Source organism: Zingiber officinale, chromosome 7B, assembly GCF_018446385.1.
Source record: "Zingiber officinale cultivar Zhangliang chromosome 7B, Zo_v1.1, whole genome shotgun sequence".
In the NCBI taxonomy this organism is placed as follows: Eukaryota; Viridiplantae; Streptophyta; class Magnoliopsida; order Zingiberales; family Zingiberaceae; genus Zingiber; species Zingiber officinale.
This window is the reverse complement of record NC_055999.1, coordinates 64,386,805-64,412,351: the sequence shown is the minus strand read 5'-3', so window position 1 is coordinate 64,412,351 and position 25,547 is coordinate 64,386,805. Positions and strand designations below refer to the sequence as shown.

Genomic DNA, 25,547 nt, shown 5'->3' with positions numbered 1-25,547 from the left:
TCTTTAAACACACTTGAAAATCTTTTGAAAATTTATATTTTAAAAAATATATTTTAACTGTTCTTTTGATTTGAATCAACCCCTAGACATATAAGTAGTTTTTCTTGTATTTAACAAGGTTTCCTAAGGATATGTCAGGTCGAGACAAAGTCTGTTTAAAAGATAACATATATAATTTTTAAAATTCTTTGTAAAAGTTTAAAAAATCTTTTTTAAAAAATTTGAAACTCACGCTTCTCAAATATTTTTTGAAAACTTTTGAAAATACTTAAAAATTTGTTTAGAAAATATTTTACAAATACTTTAGTTATTCTTTTAATTTGGACGTGCTCCTTGTAGTTAACAAGGATTTCTAAGAAAGTGTCGGATTGAGGGGGAGTTCTGATTGAAATATCAAACATAATTTTTAAAATTATTTCAAAATTAATTTTCAAAATTCTTTGAAACTGTGTTTGAAAACTTTTTAAAAATTCTTATATTTTTTAACTGTAATTTCAAAAGTGATATTTTCAAAAATGATTCTATTTCAAAAATAATGTTTAACAATAAATGCTTTAACAAAGGTTCCTCAAGTGTTTTCAAAATTATTAGTGCAAAACTAAGAGAACTTTAGATAATCTTTTTGATGTGTATCAAAGGGGGAGAGTGACCTTAAGTTAAAAATATTTTAACTCACAACTTTGATATAAAATCCTAAAGACCAAATACCTAACTTAAGAAAATTATCAAACATCAAAAAGGAAAAGATTGTTGGTGCAATAAGCTTTCAGGATTTTGATATTTGATAATGTACCTACGTCTGGTCAGTTTGACCAAGGGTTGATCCAAACAAGACTTTAGAAGATAGAAGTCTAGTCGGGACTAGATGATTAGCAAGGAAAAGTCCTAATTAGATGTTAGGCAAGTGGAAGTCCTGGTGAGTGAAGTCAGGCAATGGAAGATCTTTCATCCAAATTATGGATGGATGCATATAAACATGCTAGGTTCTATAAAGAAATGACATGATCAACATATCTTATGATGGGAATTCAAAGAAGGAGACCTAGTATTATTATTCAATTCTAGATTAAAGCTTTTCCTCATAAAGTTAAAATCACAGTCGATAGGACCATTCAAAATTTAAAAAGTATACTCATATGGAGAAGTTGATATATGGAATAAGGAATTCAGACTTTATAAAGTAAATGAGTAACGACTAAAGAGGTATTTCCTAGGGATGGCAATTGATGGAGATGAGAGGCTATATTTTTCTGAACCACGCCCCCACCAAATAGTGAACTTAATAGGGATCAAGCTTGTAACCTTAAACGAGCACTACTTGGAAGGAAGCCCAAGGGTTTCTTCATTATGTTTTCTTTTTCATTCTAATTTTTGGTTTCTTTTGAGTATAATTCTTGTTTAGTTTTATTTCCAGGATTGGGGAGAATAAAGATCTCTAGAGAGCGAACATGTTTACCGAGGTCATGTCAAGAGACACGGTCGTGTCTCTCTAGTCGAAGCTAACACTGCATGATTGCGTGGAATCACATGGTCGTATGAGTTCTCTCGAAGCCAACATAGCATGGTCGTGTGGAATCATACGGTTATGTGAGTTGTCCCAAAACTAACATGGGGTGGTCGTGTGAATTCACATGGTCATGCCACCTAATGACACATGACCCAGACCCAATTTGATCACGGTTGTCACGCCCCGGGGGAGTCCCTACCGAGGAAATTTTGGCAGCATCTCCTCTGTACCGATGACAATCTGAAACATTACTACAAAGCTCTCAGGGTCACACAAACTTCGGCCAACACAGCCGGAACAATAAAAATAAAAATAGCTAACAATCCACGTAATTTATTTAAATAAAACCTACACCACTAATACGATGAAGAACTTAAACCCACAACAAAATCCAACGCAATGGAAAACAAATGCAGTAGACCAACACTTGATAAAAATCCACAAGTACAGTTATACATCACAAGTATATAAAATGTAACAAGGAAACCAAAAAGCCCAAAATATGTGAACCCGTCGCGACAAGTGGTGGGGGATTAGCGATTGAAACCTCCTGACAGCATCAACCTGAAATAGTAATAATCAACGGGGTGAGTCCAACACTCAGCGGATACCAAGCTAACATGCATAGTAAAAAATAACCAATAGTAAAAATTATGCGTACAGTCTCCTGGAATAATAATGGAAAATGTAAAACTGAAAAGAATGGGAGAAGCTGTACTCACCAGGACCTCCTATCAGAATAATAAGGTCATCAAACCAAAAGGTCATATCTCTTGTATGCATGTCAATCATATGCATCCACCAAATATGTAGTAAAAAAAGTATAACAAACACAAGCAATAAATGCAATCATGCATATGCTGCAAATGACATGTCCTAGTTACTCCTGACGTCAGTCAGCCATCTCACACACGATGGTGAGACCGAGTGAGTAGGATTATGACAACTGTGCACTTTGCAATCACTGCTCCTGATGAGTGACCGAGTGGACAGGATGCTGTCAGAGTACACCTATCCTCCTACCCCAAATCATAAGTGGGGGAGCTCAATACTCTCATCTCCTTGAGACAATCCAGAGGAGGGACCCCTACCGTGCTACCACGCTGCGTCACGCTACCCATGAGTGGACCAACGGAGCACTGGCAGAGCAAACTGCCACACACCCTGCCTGATATATCACTAATCTATGAGTGGTTGTGTGTACAGATCCATGTAACTGGCGATGAACTCAATAATAATGGGGCTACCAATCGCTCAGCATGTAATCATGCAAGATGGTGAATGACACTAGGCATGTAAATCCTGAACATATCTACCTCCATAAAACATGTACCAAAAATAAATGACTCAATAAGAAGATCTAGGTACACTTATCAGATATGGTAAATGTCTAGTCCAGTATATCATAAGGCATGATATGTCACTACCACTATGAACATAAATAAATAACAGGGTAGTGAATGCAAAACAGGTAAGCAAAATCAAGCATGCAACAGGTAACAAGTAGTGACATACTGATGCAGATATGAACATAATCATTACTACTCGTTAAAATCTACTATGCATATCAAATGACAATATCAAAAAGATAAGTCAAGGTACCCGCCTCCAATGTAGATCGAGCTAAATAATCGCTATGTTAAAGTGCTCGTCCCGAATCAAGGTCCTGTAATAAATCGTACAGTTTTAGCTAAGTTTCATTATAACAAAATAGCTAAACCACATTCCGAAACCTATTTAGGATAACCATAATCGAATACGATTTCTGATTACCCACCTCAACTAGAGTTAAACTAGTTTCATCCTAATAAATCCATCATCTTCCTTAATTATCAATCTACTACATAATGAATCAAACCAATCTAAAAACTCACCTCTAATCCAATTCAAAGTATAAATGAACTAACTTCAAAACATACCCAAACCCGGATGTTTCGTTGTTGACTCACAGCCGGAAAGTGTGTGCTGCTGGTCATTGCAACCGGGCAAGGTGAAGTTGCTGATTTCCCTGGATCAAAATCAACACTTTAACCTTTGAGCATAAGACTCAAATCTTAATCCATCACCTGAAACTAAACAACTAATCACTCACCACTCAAGCTGCACAGATTAACAACCTCAATCCTGAAAATGAACCAATCCTCTGTTCACAATTAACACTTCAAATCTTAGAACAAGAATCAATCCAATGCAACAAAGAAATAATGGATTTAGTTTAGTACTAATCTAATTCTATATACTTCTCACCTCAATGCAACACTACAACCGCTCAGTGAAGAAACTAGAGGTTACTAAATTGAAGAGAAAGCTCTCCCCTCAAACTCACAGCCGCTCGAGAGAGATCCTGGTCGCTGCTATGAAGGATTAGAGATCCCCTCTAAATGGTTATTCTCCTCTCCCCAATCACCACCGACGATGGTGGTGCATGAGATCCGACGTCGATCACCCTCCGATAGGGTGTTGCTATAGATATCGGACTAGGGGATGAATCCCACTCCGCTGTTGATGCTGAGGGGAAACAACAGTGTGCTTCGATCATCCAACATCTGCTTCAGTGTGAGGCAGCCTCACCGTCGCCTAGTGTCATGGCAATCGAACGGAGCAACACCCACGTCGATGAGATCGAGAGAGAGCTCGATTGCCGGCATCGAGTGGATGAAGAGAGATGACGCTCGGGGTCACTATGGCATCGCCGGCAGAGGAGGATCATACTGGTGACGATCGGCTCAAGGCTAGGGCATAGCGACAACCGGAAGAGGAAGAAGAGAAAGGAATCGCCTCCTTGGCCACTGCTTTTGTACTCATGGAGAAGGGAAAGGGACACGAGGTAGCGTCGGCTTGGGGAAGAGGAAGAGCTCGGGGAAGAGGAGAAGGCGGTTGGTCGGCTTAGGGCTCGGCGACGAAGAGGAAGAGAAGAGTGTTCGGCGATGGGAGAAGAAAAGAAAAGGAAAAAGGAAAAAAGAAAAATAAAACTTTCCCTCGTCTAAATGGGTAGCTTAAACAGGCTTTCCTATGACCCAATTATTGATCCCCTTAAGCTCGTCATACAAGCTCCGAAAAATTCCTAGAAATTTTTTTAAAAATTTTGAAAATTCCCTTAAGGTTATATTTAGGTGTCGTATTTTATATTCTCCCCTACTAATAAAAATTTGGTCCCCCGGATTTTCATTATTTACTATCAGCAAATACTAGCTATAGCTAAACAATATAAATGCTGAACGAAAATTAACCCACATACCTCAAGTGAAAAAATGGGGGATCGAGCTCGGATTGTATCCTCGAGCTCCCAAGTAGCCTCCTCATTGGAATGATGCTGTCATCCGACTTTAACCAACCGGATCATTTTGTTCCGCAACTGACCCTCTTTGTGGTCCAGAATCCATATCGGAACCTCCTCATAGGTAACGTCAAGCTAAATGAGAACTGGTATATTTGACAGAACATGTGTTGGGTCAGGTACGTATCTCCTCAGTATAGACACATGGAATACATCATGAATACCTGTCAGAGCCGGTGGTAGCGCCAGACGATAAGCTACCACTCCAATCCTCTCCAAAATCTAGAAAGGCCTATTGCATCGTGGAGCTAGCTTACCTCGGAGGCCAAATCTCTTCACCCCTTTCGTGGGATGAAACTCTCAGGAATACATGGTCGCTAGTAGAGAACTCCAGGGGTATGCGTCTCTGATCAGCATAACTCTTCTGACGGTTCTGCGCCCCGGGCATCCTCCGTCTAATAGTGCGGACCAACTCTGCTTCCTGCTGAGCTCTCTGTGGTCCTAGCAGCTGGGCCTCCCCAACCTCCTCCCAGAGGGTAGGTGTCCGAGAAGGCCTACCATACAACGCTTCAAACGGTGCCATCTAGATAGTCGAATGATAGTTGTTGTTGTAGGTGAACTCTACTAATGGAAAATGATCCTCCCAACTGCCTCTGAAATCCATAACGCATGACCTCAGCAAGTTCTCTAAAGTATGGATGGTCCGCTCTGACTATCCATCTGTCTGCGGATGGAATGTTGTACTGAATAAGAGTTGTGTGCCCAAGGCCTGCTGCAAACTCTGTCAGAATCGGGACATGAACCGTGGGTCTCTATCCGATATAATACTCACTGGAACACTATGCAATATAATCTTATGATCTCTCGACAATACAGCTCTGCAAATCGATCCAGAGAATCGGTATTCCGGATCACTAAGAAGTGTGCGGATTTGGTTAATTGGTCAACGACTACCCAAATCGCGTCAATGACCTCATTGTGTCCTAGGCAATCCCACCATAAAATCCATGGTGATGTGCTCTCATTTCCACTCTAGAATCGAAATCCTATGAAATAATCCGGCAAGTCTCTGGTGTTCAGCCTTCACCTGCTAACATACTAGACATCTAGCTATAAATTCTGTGATGTCTTTTTTCATGTCGTTCCACCAATAGGAACGCCTCAAATCTTGATACATGCAAGTTTCGCCTGGGTGGATCGTAAATCGGGAGAGATGAGCCTCCTGAAGTAGCTCCTGCAAGACCGGGTGAGATTGAGGTACGCATAACCTGTAGGTCCCTTTGGAGGCCGGCAAGAGGGGAGGGGTGAATTGCCCTACAAAATAAAACAAAAACCCTTCTCGGATATTCAACTAACTTAAAAGAACTTGTAATTAAAAAAGCAGAGACTAATTAAAACAGAAAATAGACATAGAGGAATTACTTGGTTTGCAATCAGAGGATTGCTAATCCAAGGCAAAGAAAGCACACTATCTGATTCTCCTCTGGGCGGAGTAGCCTCTTACAGCGTTGAACGTACAAGAAGAAAAGTAAAGCACACAGAAGTTGATTACAAGTTGGTGTTCGATTAAATTTTGCTTCTGGACCAAGGCTATATTTATAGCCTTGGTCGGGGCGCCTGAAGGGTTCCGGCATGGGGATAAAACTTTATCCCCAACGTTGATCGAGTTTGACTCGATCTGGTCAGTTACATTCCGGCGCCGGATGGTTCCGGCGCCGATCGGCGGTCCGGGCGCCCCGGACCCCAAAAGTCAACTCTGGTTGACTTTTTCCGTCCGGTCGCTCTGCTTCGGTTCAGCTCGTCTCGGTCCGGATCTTCTGTTCCGGCTCCACTAGCTTGGGTGATCTTGGCCATCCGGAATAGGGCTCACCCGAACCCATGTTCCGGCCTTCTCCTCGAGCAGCCTTCCTTCCCGGTTTCTCGTCCCTCGAACGCCGCGCACGTTCTTCTCGTCCACCGGTGTACTCTTCCGCGGACACCTCGTCCCTCGGACGCACCGAGCCCGTCGGCTCTTTCCCGTGCCGTCCTTCTCGCTAGCCGCGTCTTCCGCTCGACTTCCTGTGTTCCTAAGTTCCTGCACACTTAGACACAAGGGTTAAACAACGCAGGACCTAACTTAACTTGGTTTGATCACATCAAAACACCTCGGGGTTCCAACAATCTCCCCCTTTTTGATGTGAGCAACCCAAGTTAAGCTAGGGAAAAACAGATGCAATAAAAACAATTTATTTGTAATAGGGGTAATAAAAACAAGTTAAGATATTTCATAAAAAGTTTATCTACCTCCCCCTAGACTTAACATACTTCTCCCCCTTTGATCACATTAAAAATAGGGGTTCTTTAAACAAGTCTAAGGTAAAAAAAATTTTAAGTGAATTTTCATAAAACTTTCTAAGGGAATTAATATTAATTTCTAAGGCAATGTTTCACAAGAGAATATTTAGTTTAACAAAAATCTAAGTCAACATTCAGAATATCTTTTATTTAGTTTCATAAAAGATTTCTAAGGCAATTTTCAAAGGAAAATGTCTAAGCCAATATTCATAGAAAAATTTATAAGTTAATTTAAAATATATCTAAGTCAATAATTTTCAGAAATTTTCTAAGTCAATTAAAAAAATTATTTTAAATTTTTTTTTTTTTAAATTAATTTTAAATATTTTCTAACACAAATTGAATAACTCTTTTAAAGCATTAGGTAAGTTAAATTAATGCTTTTTCAGTTAGTCAATTAAACTTTTCATTTCGATACTTGGCTTCCAGGTCGTGGCGAGGCACTAGGCCTTCTTGGTTATTGGAGCAACAACCACTTCCTTAGACAAAGCCTTATAATGAAATTAGTCGTTTAATTTCCTTGCTGAAAATGCTAAGTCTAATTTTAAATTAAACAGGTTTTTGGAACCCAGTAGAGATTCCTACCTACAGGGTTAACCAAGTATTTCCTAGGTACATAGATTTTTGATATATTTCTAATTTGACTTTGATGAAATCTATAGTACCAATTTAAACCTCTATAATTTCTAAAAGTAGAAATATTTGAACTTTTATATTTTTTCAATCTTTCTATTTCTTCTTTTAGTTTTTCATTTTCAATTTTCAATCTATCAAAATCCTCTATAAGACATGATTTTGCTAAAATTCCTTTTGTTTCCAAAATTTCATTTTTTAATTTGGCATTTTCTTTTTCTAATTTATACATGGATTTAGTCATTGCCTTAATGCCAGAGTAAAGTTGATCAGGGGGTAAGAGGCATACCTCACTTACCATGTCAGACTTAAAGCATGAATCTCCCCCTGCTTCGCTGCCTTCATCCGAGGTCGCTCCCTCTTCATCGTTGCTCGATTCTGATATACTTTGTCCATCGTAGCTTGCCATCAGTGCTATCCCGGCGTATTCTTGAGCTTCTGATTCAGATGAAGAAGTGTCATCCCAAGTTGCTTTTAGGTTGTGTTTCTTGGGAGACTTCCTTTTGTCCTTTTTGAGTTCTGGGCAGTCTTCTCTTATGTGTCCCTCCTTCTGACACTGGTAGCATCGCACCTTTCTTCCTCCTTTTTGATTCTTTTTATTCTGCATTTTAAATTTATTAGACCTAAAGAATTTTTTAAAATTTCTTACCATGTGCGCTTCTTGATCGTCTTCGGAGTCTGACTCGAGTTCATCCTTCTGAGTTGTGTTCAGCGCTATAGTCTGGGTTGTATCCTTTGTTGTTTCTGCACTTCTAGTTTCGTGTTATTCTGGAGTGGAAAAACATTCCTCTAATGTACTTACCTCCAGGTCCTTTGAGATGTAGTAGGCGTCGATGATTGACGTCCACTCTGGAGTTCTGGGAAAGGCGTTGAGTGCGTAGCGTAAGGCGTCCCGATTTGTTACCTTTTCACCGAGGTTCTCGAGACCAGTAACTAGTTCTTTTACCTTTGCATGTAGACCGGCTACTTTCTCACCTTTCTCCAAGCGGATGTTCATTAGTTTGTTTCGGAGGATGTCCCTTCTAGCGAGCTTCGCTTCGGATGTGCCTTCGTGGAGTTCTAGAAACTTATTCCAAAGTTCTTTAGCTGATGAGTAGCTTCCGATGCGGTTTACTTCCTGAGGCGGTAATACGCTTAGCAGGTGATGTTCCGCACGGCTGTTTGCTACGAACTCATTCTGCTCTTTTTTTGTCCAATTGCTTTCTTCTTTTTCTTCACCGTTCTGATTTGTTGGAGCTACAAAACCGTATTTCATAATGAAATAAATTTCAATCTCGGTTTTTAGAAATACCTCCATACGACGCTTCCAGTCTGTGAAGTTCCCCTCGAATTTTGGTGGAACGATGCTTGGTCCGGCCATCTTTGTTGCTTCGATCGGCGGTTAGTCCTCCTGAAGCGTCCTGGCTCTGATACCACTTGTAGGTCCCTTTGGAGGCCGGCAAGAGGGGAGGGGTGAATTGCCCTACAAAATAAAACAAAAACCCTTCTCGGATATTCAACTAACTTAAAAGAACTTGTAATTAAAAAAGCAGAGACTAATTAAAACAGAAAATAGACACAGAGGAATTACTTGGTTTGCAATCAGAGGATTGCTAATCCAAGGCAAAGAAAGCACACTATCTGATTCTCCTCTGGGCGGAGTAGCCTCTTACAGCGTTGAACGTACAAGAAGAAAAGTAAAGCACACAGAAGTTGATTACAAGTTCGTCGCTCGATTATTAAAGCTTCTGGACCAAGGCTATATTTATAGCCTTGGTCGGGCGCAAGGGTTCCAGGCGCCCTGGGGATAAAACTTTATCCCAATGTTCAGATCGAGTTTGACTCGATCTGGTCAACTTCGGTCCGGGCGTCCCGGGCGCCGAGGGTCCGGCGCCGACCCCAAAAGTCAACTCGGTTGACTTTTTCCGTCCGGCCGCTCCCTCGGTTCAGCTCGTCTCGGTCCGGATCTTCTGTTCCGGCTCCACTAGCTTGGGTGATCTTGGCCATCCGGAATAGGGCTCACCCGAACCCATGTTCCGGCCTTCTCCTCGAGCAGCCTTCCTTCCCGGTTTCTCGTCCCTCGAACGCCGCGCACGTTCTTCTCGTCCACCGGTGTACTCTTCCGCGGACACCTCGTCCCTCGGACGCACCGAGCCCGTCGGCTCTTTCCCGTGCCGTCCTTCTCGCTAGCCGCGTCTTCCGCTCGACTTCCTGTGTTCCTAAGTTCCTGCACACTTAGACACAAGGGTTAAACAACGCAGGACCTAACTTAACTTGGTTTGATCACATCAAAACACCTCGGGGTTCCAACATAACCTACCTCGGAAATAAATAATACCCTCATCATGTCGGGTGAACTCGGTCTGTTGCTCGGAAGCTATTTGGCTGCCAATGAACTGTAAGCGCTGATCACCGGTCTAGATCTCTCGGATCCTCATCCTGATCGATGACTGAGCAACTATGGTAACCAAAATACCCTGCTCCGTCCGTCCCTGCTCCTCAAGGCCCAACTCGGAGAAACCCTGAATCAAGTCCATGACCACAACTCGGTGGTAAGCTAAAGTCCCTTTGGACTTCCAGCTAAATGCATCGGCAACCACATTAGCTTTCCCCGGGTCGTAGCTAATAGTACAATCATAATCCTTCAGGAACTCCATCCATCTCCTCTGTCAGAGATTAAGTCCTTCTAAATGAAAAAATATTTGAGACTCTTATGATCAGTGAGAATCTCAAATGTAATACCATATAGATGATGCCACAAAATCTTCAAAGCAAAGATAATAGCGGCCAGCTCTAAATCATGTACTGGGTAGTTTTTCTCATGTTCCTTCAACTGACGAGAAGCATAGGAGACTATCCTGCCGTGCTGCATCAAAACAACGCCCAAACCCTGTAGAGAAGCGTCGGTGTAGAGCGTGAATCCGTCCTCTCTAGAAGGTAGAACCAAAACTGGTGCCAACACTAATCTCCGCTTCAGCTCCGGGAAGCTGGTCTCGCAGGCTTCTAGCCAAGTGAACTTCACGTCTTTCCTGGTCAGGCATGTCAGTGGCATAGCTATGCGAGAAAAACCCTCGACAAACCATCTATAATATCCAGCCAGTCCCGAGAAACTGAGGATCTCCTGCACTGATTTCGGCTACTCCTAACTGGTGACAGCCTCGATCTTCTAAGGGTCTACGGAAATACCTCGGCTAGACATCACATGTCCCAGAAAATCGATTGAGGATACCCAAAATGCACAATTGCTGAACTTCGCATATAGACGATGTCGTCAAAGAGTCTCCAAGACTATGCGAAGATGTTGTGCATGCTCCTCCTCGGAACGCGAGTAGATCAAAATGTTATCGATGAAGACAACAACGAACTGATCTAGATACTCTAGAAAGACACGGTTCATTAAATTCATAAATACTGCTGGAGCATTGGTAGACCCAAATGGCATTACCAAAAATTCATAATGTCCGTATCTGGTGTGGAATGCTGTCTTCTGAACATCCGAATCTTTGACTCTCAGCTGATGATATCCGGACCGCAGATTAATCTTAGAATATACTGATGTACCTCTGAGCTGATCAAATAAATCCTCGATCTGTGGTAAGAGGTACTTATTCCTGACGGTCACTGCATTCAGCTGTCTGTAATCGACGCACAACCTCAGAGTACCATCCTTTTTTTTGACCAATAATATTGGAAAACCCCATGGAGAAACACTAGGGTGAATAAATCCTCTGTCCAATAACTCCTGGAGTTGGACCTTTAGCTCGTCCAACTCTTTCGGTACCATATGGTAAGGAGCTTTCGATACTGGCGCGGTCCCCGAAATCAGCTCAATAGCAAACTCCACTTGCCTTCGGGGAGGCAAGCCTGGTAACTCATTTGGAAATACATCTGGATACTCTCGGACCATTGGAACGTCTAAGAGCTGAGTACTCCCACAGTTGTCAGCATTAATTAATGGCAAAAGAAATCCCTGACAACCATGCGACAATAGATTTTGAACCTAAATCGTAGAAATGGTCGATATACTGTCATCCCTGATGCAACAATTACTGTCTTTATAGCATATTGAGAACATCAATCTTTATGTTGCAGCTAATTTGGCTAATAGCAAAATTGTTAGTACGTTTATTTCTTGATTCATGCTATTGTGAGAAATAGTGCCAGTATGTCTGGTGAACTTCTTTTCTCTATTTTTAGTAACACGAAGTGAGCATTGCGTCATATTGAGAAAAATTTGAGTATTGTCCTGTTTTAAGGATCTCATTTTCACTTTACCTAAGTTTGAATAGTAGATAACTCTGAACTAGTCATGATTCACCAAACTTGTTTAGTACTTAGATTTCCATGGTGATTTCTTAGACTATATCTTGGTTACTGGATGATGCTCATATCATGTAAGATTATTTAGAAAAATTAAAATATCTCTGCATTTGTTAGTGCTACATCTAAAGCACCAATAATAATAATAATGAACGAATAAAATTCAAGTGTTGCACACTGCAATCACTTTGAGGAAAAAAAAAAAGAGAGAATAAGGGATATAAGAAATAGTTTCACAAGTAGAAACTAGCAAGTTATTCCTTTGAGACAGAGTTAGGTTACTAAGGAAATAAATGAAATGTTTCTCTTGATATCAAGCACACCTTTGAGACCTTGGATAGATTAAAAAAATATAAACCAAGTGTATGGAAGGTAAGTGTTTATCACCAGGAACATAGGAAATTTAGTTAGATGACTACTTGACTATGACTAGGGATTTATACTGAAAGATCAAAAAGAATTTAGATATATCCACAATGGTATGATATTGTCCACTTTGGGCTTAAGCCCTCATGGTTTTGCTCTTTGAGTCTCCCCAAAAGACTTCATGCCAATGGAGATATCTTTCTCTTATAAACCCATGATCTTTCCCATGTGTTTTCAATGTGGGACTATGTTTGCAACCTTGCAACCCCAATAATCACCCCCTCAAACAAAGGACCACAGGTTTCCCATGTCCGATCCTCGACCCACTAGGTCTTCCTGTCCCTCAGTCCACCTGACCTACTAGGACATCCTTGCCTAGCCGCAACTAGGACTTCCTGCCTGGTGTCTGATCCTCTTGATCTGAACACAGGAGCCCCCACTTGCTTTGGTCGAGGTCAATATTGTACCACATGGCTCAATCAAACCATATCTCTTGTGCACAGTCAACGGTTAAACCTTTGGCAGTCCGAGCTCTAATACCAATTGTAGGATCGAACGAGTGCGATAGGGGGGGTGAATATTGCGTTTTTAAAAACTTTTCTTTTACTCGTTTAAAACAAAGTTGTGCAGCGGAAAAATAGAGAACATGTTCGGTTACTTGGTTCGGAGCTTAGGTTAACTCCTACTCCAAGGCCCGCGATCCTTGATCACACCGATGGGTAAATCACTAAAACTCTTCTTTCCGAAAATATCGGAAAGAAGCAGTGCATACACGAAAATGAGTAAGATAGTAACAAGCTACTATCTTACTTGAGTTAAGTACAATGCAAGCAATAAAATAAAAGTATACCGATAGTATGTTAAAGTTGAAGCTCGATTGACACTTGAATGATGTAGTTGCTTGTGAATTGTGGTAGCAGTAACATGAGTAGCTTTCACAGAGACGATCTTTGAATCAACCAAAATCAGTGTATCAGCCTCGGACCTTGAGCTCTCTTTTATAAGAGTTATTGACGTTCGGTCGATCGATCGCCAGGTTCGGTCGACCGAACCATCTCCCTTCCATCTTCTCTGAGATCTGATGTTGATTCGATCTTCGGCATTTACTGTCATTAAAGTGTTCGGTAGATCGATCACCTTTTTCGATCGATCGAACAGAGAATTTCCCTATTTGTCGAGATTCACACTTAATGCTGCATTGATGAGGTATTATTTGGTTGACTAATCTGTTGGTTCGGTCGATCGATCAACTTAGCTTCCTTCTCTGCTTCTGACTGAACTGATCTGTGCCACATCACCAGGGTTCGATCGACTGATCCTTTGGTTGGGTCGATTGATCAAGCTCTGATCAGATTTGGTCTGAACCTGTGTCTGTTCTGAGTTAGCCTGGTTCGATCGACCGATCCTCCTGTTCGGTGGACCGATCAAGCTGAACTTGTAAAACAGAGTTAAACAGTATAATCCTACAAAACAGAGATTAGCATAGTAATATATATATAATGCATGAGTAATAATAATAGATTGATCTCAACTTGAAAACTTTTTCCAGTTTCTTCAGTTGGATCAGCGACCTTAGGTTGTTCCCTTCAGGAACACGACCTCACTATCGCTCCTCCAATTGTTTACCTCAACCTACCTACCAAACTTTAATCCTCTAGATCTGTTTGGACTTTTCACTTAGCCTTGATCGACTCGCCAAGACTTTCTCTCGATCTTTGGTCCTCCAGACCTCTCGATCTCACTACCAAGTGTCGGGTCCTCTCGACCCACTTGGTCTTTCCACCTGGGTTCCACGATCTGCTAAGACTTTTTCCGCCTAGCCTCCAACTAGGTCTTTCTCGATTGAGTAAACAGCATACACACTTAGTCAACTTGTTAGATCACAACAAGACTTAACTTGAGCCTTTGACAACATCAAAACTTAGGTTTGATTCTGGTGCAACTTGCGCCAACAATCTCCCCCTTTTTGATGTTTGACAACTAAGGTTCAAAGTTAAGTAAAAAAGTGAAAAAATAAATAAGCAAACATTTTAACTCTCCCCCTAAGTTAAACATCTCCCCCTGAATTCACTATCTCTCCCCCTTTGACACACATCAAAAATAGGGGAAACCATCACATATAAGTAAAGCCTAATTTTGAAAATTTATAAGAGAAAAAAATTTAAAATACATTTGAAATTTTAGCAAAGTAAAGTTTTCAAAATAAGGAACAATTGTGAGTATTTGAAAAGATTAAATAAAGGTAAGACTTAAAAAATTTTGTAAAGAAAACCCTTAAAGAAACGGTTAAAAAATGTAAGGTTTAGGAAAGTGTAAATTTTGAAAAATTTTAGCAAGGTTAAAATTTTGATTTATAATATTGAAAAGTGTAAAGTAAATAGAAAAATTTAGAAAAGATAAAATATTAAAAAAAATTATTAGGGAGAAATTTTGAAAAATGATAGTATAGGTGAAATTTTGAGAAATTATATTGAAAAATTACCAAGGAATAATTTGGAAAACTGGAAAGAAAATAATTTGAAAACTATAGATACAATTTTGAAAAATTTTAGAAGTAAATAATTTTCAAAATATTTTGTTAAGAGAAAAAAAGGTTTTTGAAACTTTAGTGTGAAGCTCCCCTTAAAATCATTAATTTCCTAAAAGTCCAAACATTGTTTTAAAAACTAAAAAAAAGTTCTTATGATGAAATGTCCAACCTTTGTACTAAGCCAACTACCACAAGATAGTAACTATTTACTCAGGTTGGTCAATTTGAGTATTTGAGACTAACTAGGTTGTTACTAGCTAGAAGACTCAAATTGATCAATGCATGTTATTTAAAGCCAAGATTTATATCGATGCACTAACATAAGCATCTGAAATCTTAGGCTAAGTCCTAAGTATCTCACCCATTCTAAGTTGTACAAGCAAGGAATCTTAATGTGCTTGTGAGATGCTGACTACTAAAACTATAGGATTATGCAATTCTACAGGAAAGACCTAAACTACTCTAACAAAAAATAGAATATTTTGAAAAAAGGTTTGAAAACAAAATTTTGAAAGGGAAAATTTTACAAAAATAATTTTGAAAAACTACTAAGTACTATTTTCAAAAACATGTCAAGAAACCTATTCTATAAATAATATGTAAAGAATAACCAACCAATACTGAAGGAAGATCATAATTGAAAAGTACCCAAAAGCATACATAGTCATAATGCAAAGTATCTCATAAGTACAATAAGTCAAAAGTAATAGTTCCTAGAGGTCACTCATCCTCATCCATATCATCAGCTCGAAAATAGTCAAACATCCTCCGTTGCTCCCTCTCTAATGCATCAGTATAGTCTGTCATCTCCTAACGAAAGTTCGTAATTTGTCCTTGGAGAGAATTGTACTGATCATGCATCTTAGTCTCTAATGAGTCAAACCGACTAAAATGTCATCTCGAAGTCGGCTAAAGAAATCACTAGGAGGAGGCACATAGGAACTGCTCTAAGCATTATTAAAATAAGGTGTTAAGGTAAATCTTAGATCAACAATCAATGGAAGAGGTACTTCGACTGGAATTGGATCGTCTTCAGCAATGTCTTCCTTGACTGCGGATGAAATGTAATGTGGATGGGTCCGTTTATATACAAGTCCCTCAGTGCTAGTCCTAATCCCAGCCAGAGACAACTGCCTAATCCCAATAAGATCAAAATTAGACAACTCAATCAGCTCACCACGGTGAACTCCTACACCTAGAGAAGCAATATATGCAGTGAGAACATGACACTGAATCATGTGAACTTTATTCGAGGTGTTGTACCCCGAATAGTGGATGATAGATCTAAACACCTAGTATCCTAAGTCAAAGTCTAGTCTGTGTCTCAGTGCATACATCAGGAAAAGATGGACTAGACGTAAAACACCTTGATCTCTAGATGACAAGGGATGAATGCAAGACATGATCATCTTATAAAAGGCATTGTCATTTGGACTGAGTGGTACAGTGAACATTTTTTTAGACATGATCCTTCAAAGAAATCAGCATACATAAGGTCAAGGGTCAGATGAGCGAAAGGAGCAGGCAGAATGTCAGGAAGTGAGGCACTGAAAAAGATGCAGTTAACAGAATGTCAGATTCGTAAAAACCTGAGAAACATACCAAGATCAAACAACATTTCCCGAGTTACAATTCTAGTCTTATAGTGATGGGGGTCAAGTTCACACAAGTTGTGATAAAATTCAGAACATAAAATTGGATTGTATACATGTTGACAAAATACAATGCTATCAAGTTGAAAATGTTGTGTGATGTCTATGGTCTCCGGACAATATGTTTGATAGAATTGAAGATCAAGACAATGAATCCCTATCACCTTAAATTTTTTATTTGGAAAAGATTGACGTAGTTCTTTGGAGGAAAACCTAGGGTCTTGGTTGGGATTTAAGGAGCTAGCCTCCCTTTGCGCAGTTGCTCTACTCTTTTCACTAATAATAAAGGAATAAATTTAATAACTTGTAAATAGATAAATAAAGAGGGTTCGGAGAGAGATTACCGAGGCATTATCGCACTTCGAGGAAAGCTAGATCCGATAAAATAAACTCCGAAAGGAAGGAAGAAGGCAAAGAGGGTTTGGAGAGAAGAGTGGGACGAGGCTTGGGTTCTGCCCGAGCACGGTATATATAGAGTTGGATCGGTCGATCGATAAGGGGTTTGGCCGACCGATCCCTTTAATTCGGCGTCTTTATGACTTGGTAGTTGTCGTTCGGTCGACTGGATAGGTGTTCGGTCGACCGATATATTTACCATGATGGAGATTTAAGTTAGATTTTTGGTCGACGGAATCAATGTTCGGTTGATCGAATAATTGAAGGATTCGGCGCAATTTACGTTTTCGATCGACCGATAAAAGGTTATGGTCGACCGATATATTAAACACAGTCGTATCATGTTAGAACTTATTGGGTTCATTCGGTCGACGGAACATAATTTTTTTTAAGAATAAAGTTTTTTTATGTTTTTTTTTAAATTTTATTATTAGTAATCATTAAGTTTTAAAATAATTTAATTAAGTTTTAAATAACTTTAATTAAGTTTTAAAATAATTTTAATTAAGTTATAAAATAATTAAGTTTTAAAATAATAATTATAATTAAGTTTTTAAAATAATAATTTTAATTAATAATTTTAATTAAGTTTTAAAATAATAATTATAATTAAGCTTTTAAAATAATTTTAATTAACTTTTAAAATGATTTTAATTAAGTTTTTAAAATAATTTTAATTAATTTTTATAATAATTCAATAATTAAGTTTTAAAATAATTTTAATTAAGTTTTAAAATAATTTTAATTAAGTTTTAAAATAATTTTAATTAAGTTTTTTTAATAATTTTAATTAAGTTTTAAAATAATTTTAATTAAGTTTTTTTTAATAATTTTAATTAAGTTTTTAATTATTTAATTAAGTTTTAAAATAATTTAATTAAGTTTTAAAATAATTTTAGTTTAGTTTTTAAATTAATTTTAGTTAAGTTTTAAAATAATTTAATAATTTTAATTAAGTTTTTAAAGTAATTTTAGTTATGTTTTAAAATAATTTAATTATGTGGTGAAATAATTTTAATTAAGTTTAAAATAATTAAATGTTAAAATAATTTTAATTTCAATTTTTTATTTAAATTTTATTATTATTATTTTAATTAAAGTTAAATTTTATTTTTAATTTAAGTTTTTAATTGAATTTGAAAATTGTTATTGAACCCATGTTAGATTCAAACTTAGTTTTGGGTTAATCAAGCAGACTTCCTAAGGATAAGTTTTCAATTCAATGGCGAGACATATGATTTTCTTGTGTATCAACGGTGGACGACTTACTGAATACTTCCCAAAATAGTCATGCCCAAAAAACTTAATACTAGGTTTTGGTCTAACTAACCCATGTTTGACCGGGATAGCTTCGGTCAAATCTACTAAGTCTAGTGCACCTGGTAGAATACACAAGATTCAGCTTAGACATGCCTTCGACAAAACTTCCTTGACGTACTATTATTCCAATCCATTTCGGTGCTATATTATATGGTTTGGTAAACCTTTTTAACTAATCGTTCTAAACTAGACAGAGAAACTAAACCTACTCCTAATCATGCATAGTAGATTGATCAAGTCGGTTAAACCATTTTTCTAATTGCTCCCCCTGAGTCATAGCTTATATATGGTCTATCTAAGTAGTGAATCTGACTCTTAGGGGTCAAATAGAGATTTGGTTTAGTTGGTTTGGTTAAATGTTTTATTAGAACTTATGCTTGGACTTGACTTTTAACATTTTGACTAAATATATAATGACAATATGGTTTGTTTGTTCGATTTGGTTTATAGCCAAGTCTTGATTTGTTGTACACAGCTCGTTGCGATCAAAGTACCATGTTTCAACACTTGGATCCCAGTTCGAACTTTTCCAACATTTTCTTGAGTCGCTCACTTGACCTTTCAAGTTGAAATTTTCTTCCTCAAGTTTTACAACTTGAGTTGAAGTTTCGACTTGAACTTGGTTAATCGAGTCACTCAAGTTAACTTGCTTCTTAAGGTGGTCTATTTCCTTAAGTAGCAAGTTATTTTATTTTTCAAATTTCGATAATTTTTTAAATAAACATTTAACTACTTTAAGCAAATTTGACTTTGAATAAATTGTTACCATATTTGGACCTTCGGAGATGGATGCGGATCCGTGGTTTCTCTCGGACTCGATGTCGATCTTGGATTCAGTGTCAGTTTTGAACTCGTATTCTTCCTCGGATTCAGAGTCTTCTTTTCTTGCCATAAATGCAAGATGGCTCGAGTACTTCGATTTTTCCGTATCGGATTCATCGGAGGATGTCTCGTCCCACGTCGCTTGGAGAGATTTCTTCTTTCTTATCGACTTGGGCCTTTCTTTCTTCTGATTTAGGCATTCATTTTTGAAATGCCCCTTCTTGTTGCATTTGTAACAAATCATTTCTTATTTGTTTTGCGTTTGATTCATTGGTGTCCTTTTTGAGCTTATTTTGAATTTCTTCTTTGTCAGCAATCTCCGGACCATATTGACCAATTCTTCTTCATTTGTTGAATCAAAATCTGACTCACTTTCTGATTCGATCTTTGTTCTTGATTTGATTTCCTTGCTTGGACCTGCATACAGGGCAACTCCTTTCTCGACTTGGCTTACGTTAGATTGTTCGTGTAATTCTAATTCGCAGAATAACTCATCTAGTTTAAGAATTGAAAGATCCTTAGAAACTTTATAAGTATCTACTATTGATGTTCACAAAGTATTCCACGGAAAGATATTTAGTGCGTACCTTATTGTATCACGGTTCTCCAGGTTGTATCCGATTAGATGGAGGTTGTTGAGGATGTCCTTTAGTCGAGCATGTAGTTGCGAAGTCGTTTCTCTGGGAAGCATTTTAATATTAAATAAGTTATTTAAAAGTAAGTATTTTTTATTTACCTTTGACTCATCAGTCTCTTCGTGTAGCTTTATCAGGCAGTCCCACAGTTCTTTTGCGTTGTCGTAGGGGCCAACTCGGTTCAACTCCTCAATTGTCAACTCGCACTGAATGGTGTTGATCACCTTGTAGTTTAGTTGTGCCTTCTTGATCATTGGGGGAGTCCAATCTTCTGGTTCTAGTGGCACTCCATCTTTCGTTGGGAGTGTGTAGCCTTTCAGTATTGTGAACCAAAGTTCGATGTCGAACTTCAGATAACATTCCATTCTGTTCTTCCAATAATTGAAGTTCTCTCCTTTAAATAGTGGAGGTCGGATGGTACTGTACCCTTCTTGGTAAGAGTTCGACATCCTTGTATAAAAAAATAAAACAAGCAGATTTCCAAGACTCTCGTCTTAGGATTAGTAGTGCTAGAAAAAGAATTAAAAAAATAAGGGATTTTTTTTAAAGGTGCTCGAAAAATGATTAAGTACTTTTAGAGCTACAAGGCTCTGATACCAATTGAAGGATCGAAAAAAATTTAGATATCTCCACAATGATATGATATTGTCCACTTTGGGCCTAAGCTCTCATGGTTTTGCTCTTGTGCTCTCCCCAAAAGGTCTCATGCCAATGAAGATATCTTTCTCTTATAAACTCATGTTCTTTCCCATGTATTTTTAATGTGGGACTATGTTTGCAACCTTGCAACCCCAACATATACTTGAAGAGGTTAGGTCACTCATTGCACTGTGCACAATAACTTATATTTAGGTCACAATTAATCATGCTCACAAGTGAAACTAGTTAATAGAGTTGGATTAATACACTAGAGATTATGACATATAATTTGAGTACATGAATCTAGATTGTGACATTTTACTTGAGGACAAGCAAATGTTTAAGTCTGGGGGTGTGATGTGTTAGTTTACATACACTTTTATGCATACTTTGATGCTCATTTACTTATTTTATTTGAGTATGTTCTATGCTATTACACTCTTCTTTATCATATTTTTAGCATAATTAGTTCTTTTGACAGGATGTATTTTTGGAACTAAAACGGAGTTAAGACGTGCTACGGAACAACCTTAGAAGAAGAATAGACCTCGATCGTGCCCCCTGGCATGGTCATGTCTCTCCACCCGTGGGCAAGCAGACCTCGACTATGCCAAAAAGCACGGCTGTGCCACTCCACCAGAACCTAATTAAGGTTGGGTCGTGTGGTTTCACATGGCTGTGTCCTCGTCCATAGCACAATCAAGGATAGGCCATGTGGTTTCACACGGTCGTGCCAATTTTCCATAACATAATCAAGATTATGTCATGGAAAAAGGAACGACCGTGTGATGCTTCTAGAGGTGCTTCAATCCCTGTCCATGCCAAAAGGCACGCCCGTGACGCAACCCGTGCCTGGAGTCGTTCCCTGCTCTATAAAAGGGGAGTTCTTCCCCTTTTCTAGGGGAGGACGGTTTTCCCACTTAGGAGACCAATCTTGGTCCAAATTTGCTCATCTTTTGCTCTCCAATTGAAGATTCAAAGCCATTTTTGCCATCTCCTTCACCTCCAGAAGCATTGGATTGGATCTGAAGACCTTTCGTCACCTTGGCTAAACTTTTCTCCCTCTTCTTCTTAGACTTGGTTTTTAAGCTTGCAATTGGTATGCTTTTGGATTCATCTCCACTTGTTATGAAGTAGATTCACTTGTTTTAGGATTAAGGGAGTAGTTATGATGTGAAATTGATTTATACTCTTTGAATATGCCAATTCCTTATTTGTATGGCATGTTTATACCTTGTATCTATTTGATTTAATATGTGTGTGAAGAATTTATGCTTGAATCTCATGTTTGATCAAATAATTGTATCCATTTGTTTGCCCCGTAGAGGGGATGCTCTAGATCGTATGATCGTGGGGCCCAAGTGATAAGGGCATCTTTTTAACTGGATATCTAGAGTATTGCCTTGATAGGGAGGACAATTCTCTACAAGAAAACGTTGAATTAAGCTTAATGGGCTATTTCTAATCTTATGTTAGTAGGCATCTTATGTACCCTAGTGAACGTATAATCAGGGGACCCTAGTAATAAAGGTATCCTTTCAACCTGACTTCCTAGATAATCACATCTACTTAATAGCATTGGATACCAATAGAGATAGCACTCCGATGTGATCGTCACGGGGTAGTGTCGGTATTGAGTTAGACTTCCTGCATGTACATAAGGATAGAGGATGAGATATGGATAATTCGTAGTACATTAATTAGAGAAACCGAACTCCTAAAACGCTTTCTCAACTAAGCTTCCTCAACCAACTCTCTTTTATTGCTCTCTATTCTCTTGCTTCTCTCTTACTTTAAGTGCGTAAATTCACAAATCTCGATCGTCTAGCTAATTCATTGTGCTAAGTCTTTAGTGCTGAGTCTCTAGTGCTTATACCCAATCCTTGTGACTTTGCTATCTTTTATTACTGACAATGTAGCCGTGTACTTGTGGCTTCGTAATAGGAGAATCAACAATTCCATAAGAAACTTTAAATTGATGATCATCATCAAAAAAATCTTTATCATTAAGTAGTCCAATAAAGTTGCAAGTGGCTAATTCATCATCATATGAAAATTCATTATCTTGAATTAACCAACGAATTTGCATGCAATCATATTATCATCACAGAGTTTGCTAAATTCTTCTTCACTCTTAATTGCCACTTGTCTTTATGGAAAAGGGATCCTTAGTGGAGGTCTTATGAAGATTTGGTCTTTCTTTTCCACAAATTCTTTTTGAGCTTGTAGCGGAGGTCCAAATTGCTTATCCAATGTTGGTGTGATCGATCGTCAAGGGAAAAATATTTGTGACCTGTAGACACTTTCTAGAGTGTTGGAATTGAGTTTTTATGATTTTCCTTTGTTCGTCGCCTCATTGCTATACAAATCTTTTAGAAATTCTTTAATATTCTTGTCACTTCTCAACTCGGTAACATTACAATTTGCACTGGACTTTTCTGTTCTTTTTGGCCCCTCATTCTGTTATTTGATAAAGTTTACTTTCTGTGCATGTGTGGTTGTACAAATTCTTGTGTGACAGTTGCTCACACTTTAGAAATTATTGGGAGAGATTCCATCCAGCTTTTGTCTAACCATTCTTGGAGGTTCAATGTCACATGATCAATTAATGTATAGACTTCATTCAAACTTTTATAAATCAAAGAGCCTCTAGTAGATGAATCCAACAATGACTTATCTGAGAACGAAATCCCCATATAGAATATGTGCACTATCAATCATCTTTCTAGACTATGATGAGGACGCTATCTTAATAAACCTTTGAATCTGTCCTATGCTTCAAATAGTGATTTTCCATCTGTCTGAGTAAAATTTATGATGTAATTCCTCATGTACATTGTTCTGCTTGGAAGGAAAAATTAATTTAGGAATTACTTTCAAATTATTCCCAACTTGTTATACTTTATGGAGGGAAAGAATACAACCAAGTCCTTACTTTATCCTTGATACTAAAAGGAAATGTTATTAATTGAATGACATTTGCTGAAACACCTTCACAATTCACCATATTACAATATTCAAGAAATACCACAAGGTGCAAGTATGAGTTCTCTGAAATTTCTCCTCTAAATTTGTAAACTTATATCATGAAGATTAATTCTGGGTCTAGTTGCAAGTTGTATGTTTCAATCTAAGGTCGCATAATGGGAGATCTGAATCTTGCAAAAATGGGTGAAAAAAATTCTTCTAAAGGTCTGCTTGACATATTAGTACTTATTGTATCTTATGATAATAGAATTCTTAGAAAAGCTGAAATGTAGAATTTAAATTGCAAGAAAGAAAAATACAGAAATGAAAGCAAACAAATAAATGAAAAATCTATTAACAAGTTTAAAGTATCTCATATACTAATCAACTAATATTAATCAAAATAGTTCCCGATAATAGCGCCAAAAACTTAATACGGTGGTAAATCTGTAAGTGCATGGAAGTGTTGTCAAGTAATAAAAAAGATCGAATCTACAGGGTCCATTGATTAAGCACTAGTTGATTTCGTACGTTAAATTATCTAGACGTTCGAAGATTGGTTCACGAGCAATAAAGAAAGAGAGAGAGTTGCTGAGAGAAGAGAAAGAGAGGAGGAAAGAGAGAGCAAAAAGAGTGAGTAGACAATAGAGAGAGAGAAGAGAGAGGGAAAGAATGTGAGCATAAGTGAACAGAGGAAGAAGGTGAAGTTGGATTTGTTAATCTAGGATTTCAATTTCATTATGATGCTAGTTAATGCCCCTATGTATTATTCATCTACTTAACTCCATGCTTACATTTTGGTAGGGCATCTAACTAAAGTCCGGCACAACCCCGAGAATATTTCATCGAAGAGTTTACCCAAGTTTTAATGCCATTAAGTAAAAAAATAACTCTAGAAAGTCTGGTTAAAGGGTTACCCTAGGACCCCTTGGTTATACAATCGCTAGAGCTATCTAATGTACTTTCTAATGGTAGATTAATGACATTAAGTAGAAGAAGTAAGTTAGAAAGTATAGTTAAAAGATCATCCTTTGTCACTAAGGGCACCCCGGTCATATAATCGCTAGATTACACAAATAACTTCCTAAAATTAATATGGAGAAAGCTCACAAACTCTAATGGGATTCCCTTGTAGGGAATTGCCCTCTGTTTTAAGGGAATGTTGTAGAAAGTAAGGATACCCTTTGTCATCGGGTTCCTCGATCATACAATCTAAAGCACCTCTGTTGGTGCAGGAAGCATCCGACGATCGAACCTATGTTTTGGTTATGTCAAAGGGTTCAAAGTTAAGGTGTTTTGTTATCTGATATATTGAATGAGTTTTGCAGGAAAGTCCTAAGGTTTCTTAGGCAAAAGTCCTAGTTACGGTTAGGCAAGTGAAAAACCCTAGGGGGTGGTAATCCTAAGTCCTAGGGGGTAGTAACCCAGGTGGAAAGTCTTGACGGGTCGGAGCTTAGGGCAAAAATCCTAGGGGCGGTAACCCTAGGTTGAAATCCTGGTGTCGCGAACCAGGTGGAAGTCTGGACGGGTCGTGGATCAGACGTCTAGCATGAAGGCCGAAAGCATTGGATGCTGAGCAAAAGCCCAGTCAGTCTGGAGGACCGAACTGGCAAAAGGTAACTTCTCCTGAGTGGAGTAGGTGAGGACGTATTCCTCGGAAGTGGGAACAGTAGGCGTCGGTTCGACCTAGAGTTTCCGGTGGGAAATCTGAAGTCAGAACTGAACAATCCGAAGGCTGTCAATTTATTTACTTATATAATATATGTTCTAACTCTGTTTTGCAGGAGATTAATATTTTTGTGCAGGTTTAGAATCGACCGGGATTGGTCGATCAAACATTTGGATCGGTCGACCGAACCTCCAAGAAGCAAGATCAGATTTCCAGATTGCATACCGAGTTCGACCAGGGGATCGGTCGACCGAACCAAAGATAAGCGACAACTGGAACAAGCCGGATTAATCGGGTCTGAGGAGTTGATCGGTCGACCGAACCAAGGATAGAAGTTGACCAGATCGAAGCGGAGCGAGCAGATAGGATGAGGAGGAGATCATTTGATTGGTCGACCGAATGTGGGGATCGGTCGACCGATCCGCTTCGGGTCAAACCTGATCCCGAGTTTTGAGGATCTGGATCAGATCTGTAAAGGCTAAAAAAGGAGCCTCGGGCTGC

General features: G+C 38.5%; 1 non-coding gene across 1 annotated transcript; it reads left to right on the top strand.

Moving 5' to 3' along the window:
* Window positions 1–23,137: 23,137 nt before the first annotated feature.
* LOC122007530 lies at window positions 23,138–23,245 on the top strand. Its single transcript, XR_006119015.1, has one exon. It is a non-coding gene; the product is annotated as a small nucleolar RNA R71 (small nucleolar RNA).
* The last annotated feature ends 2,302 nt before the right edge of the window (window positions 23,246–25,547 follow it).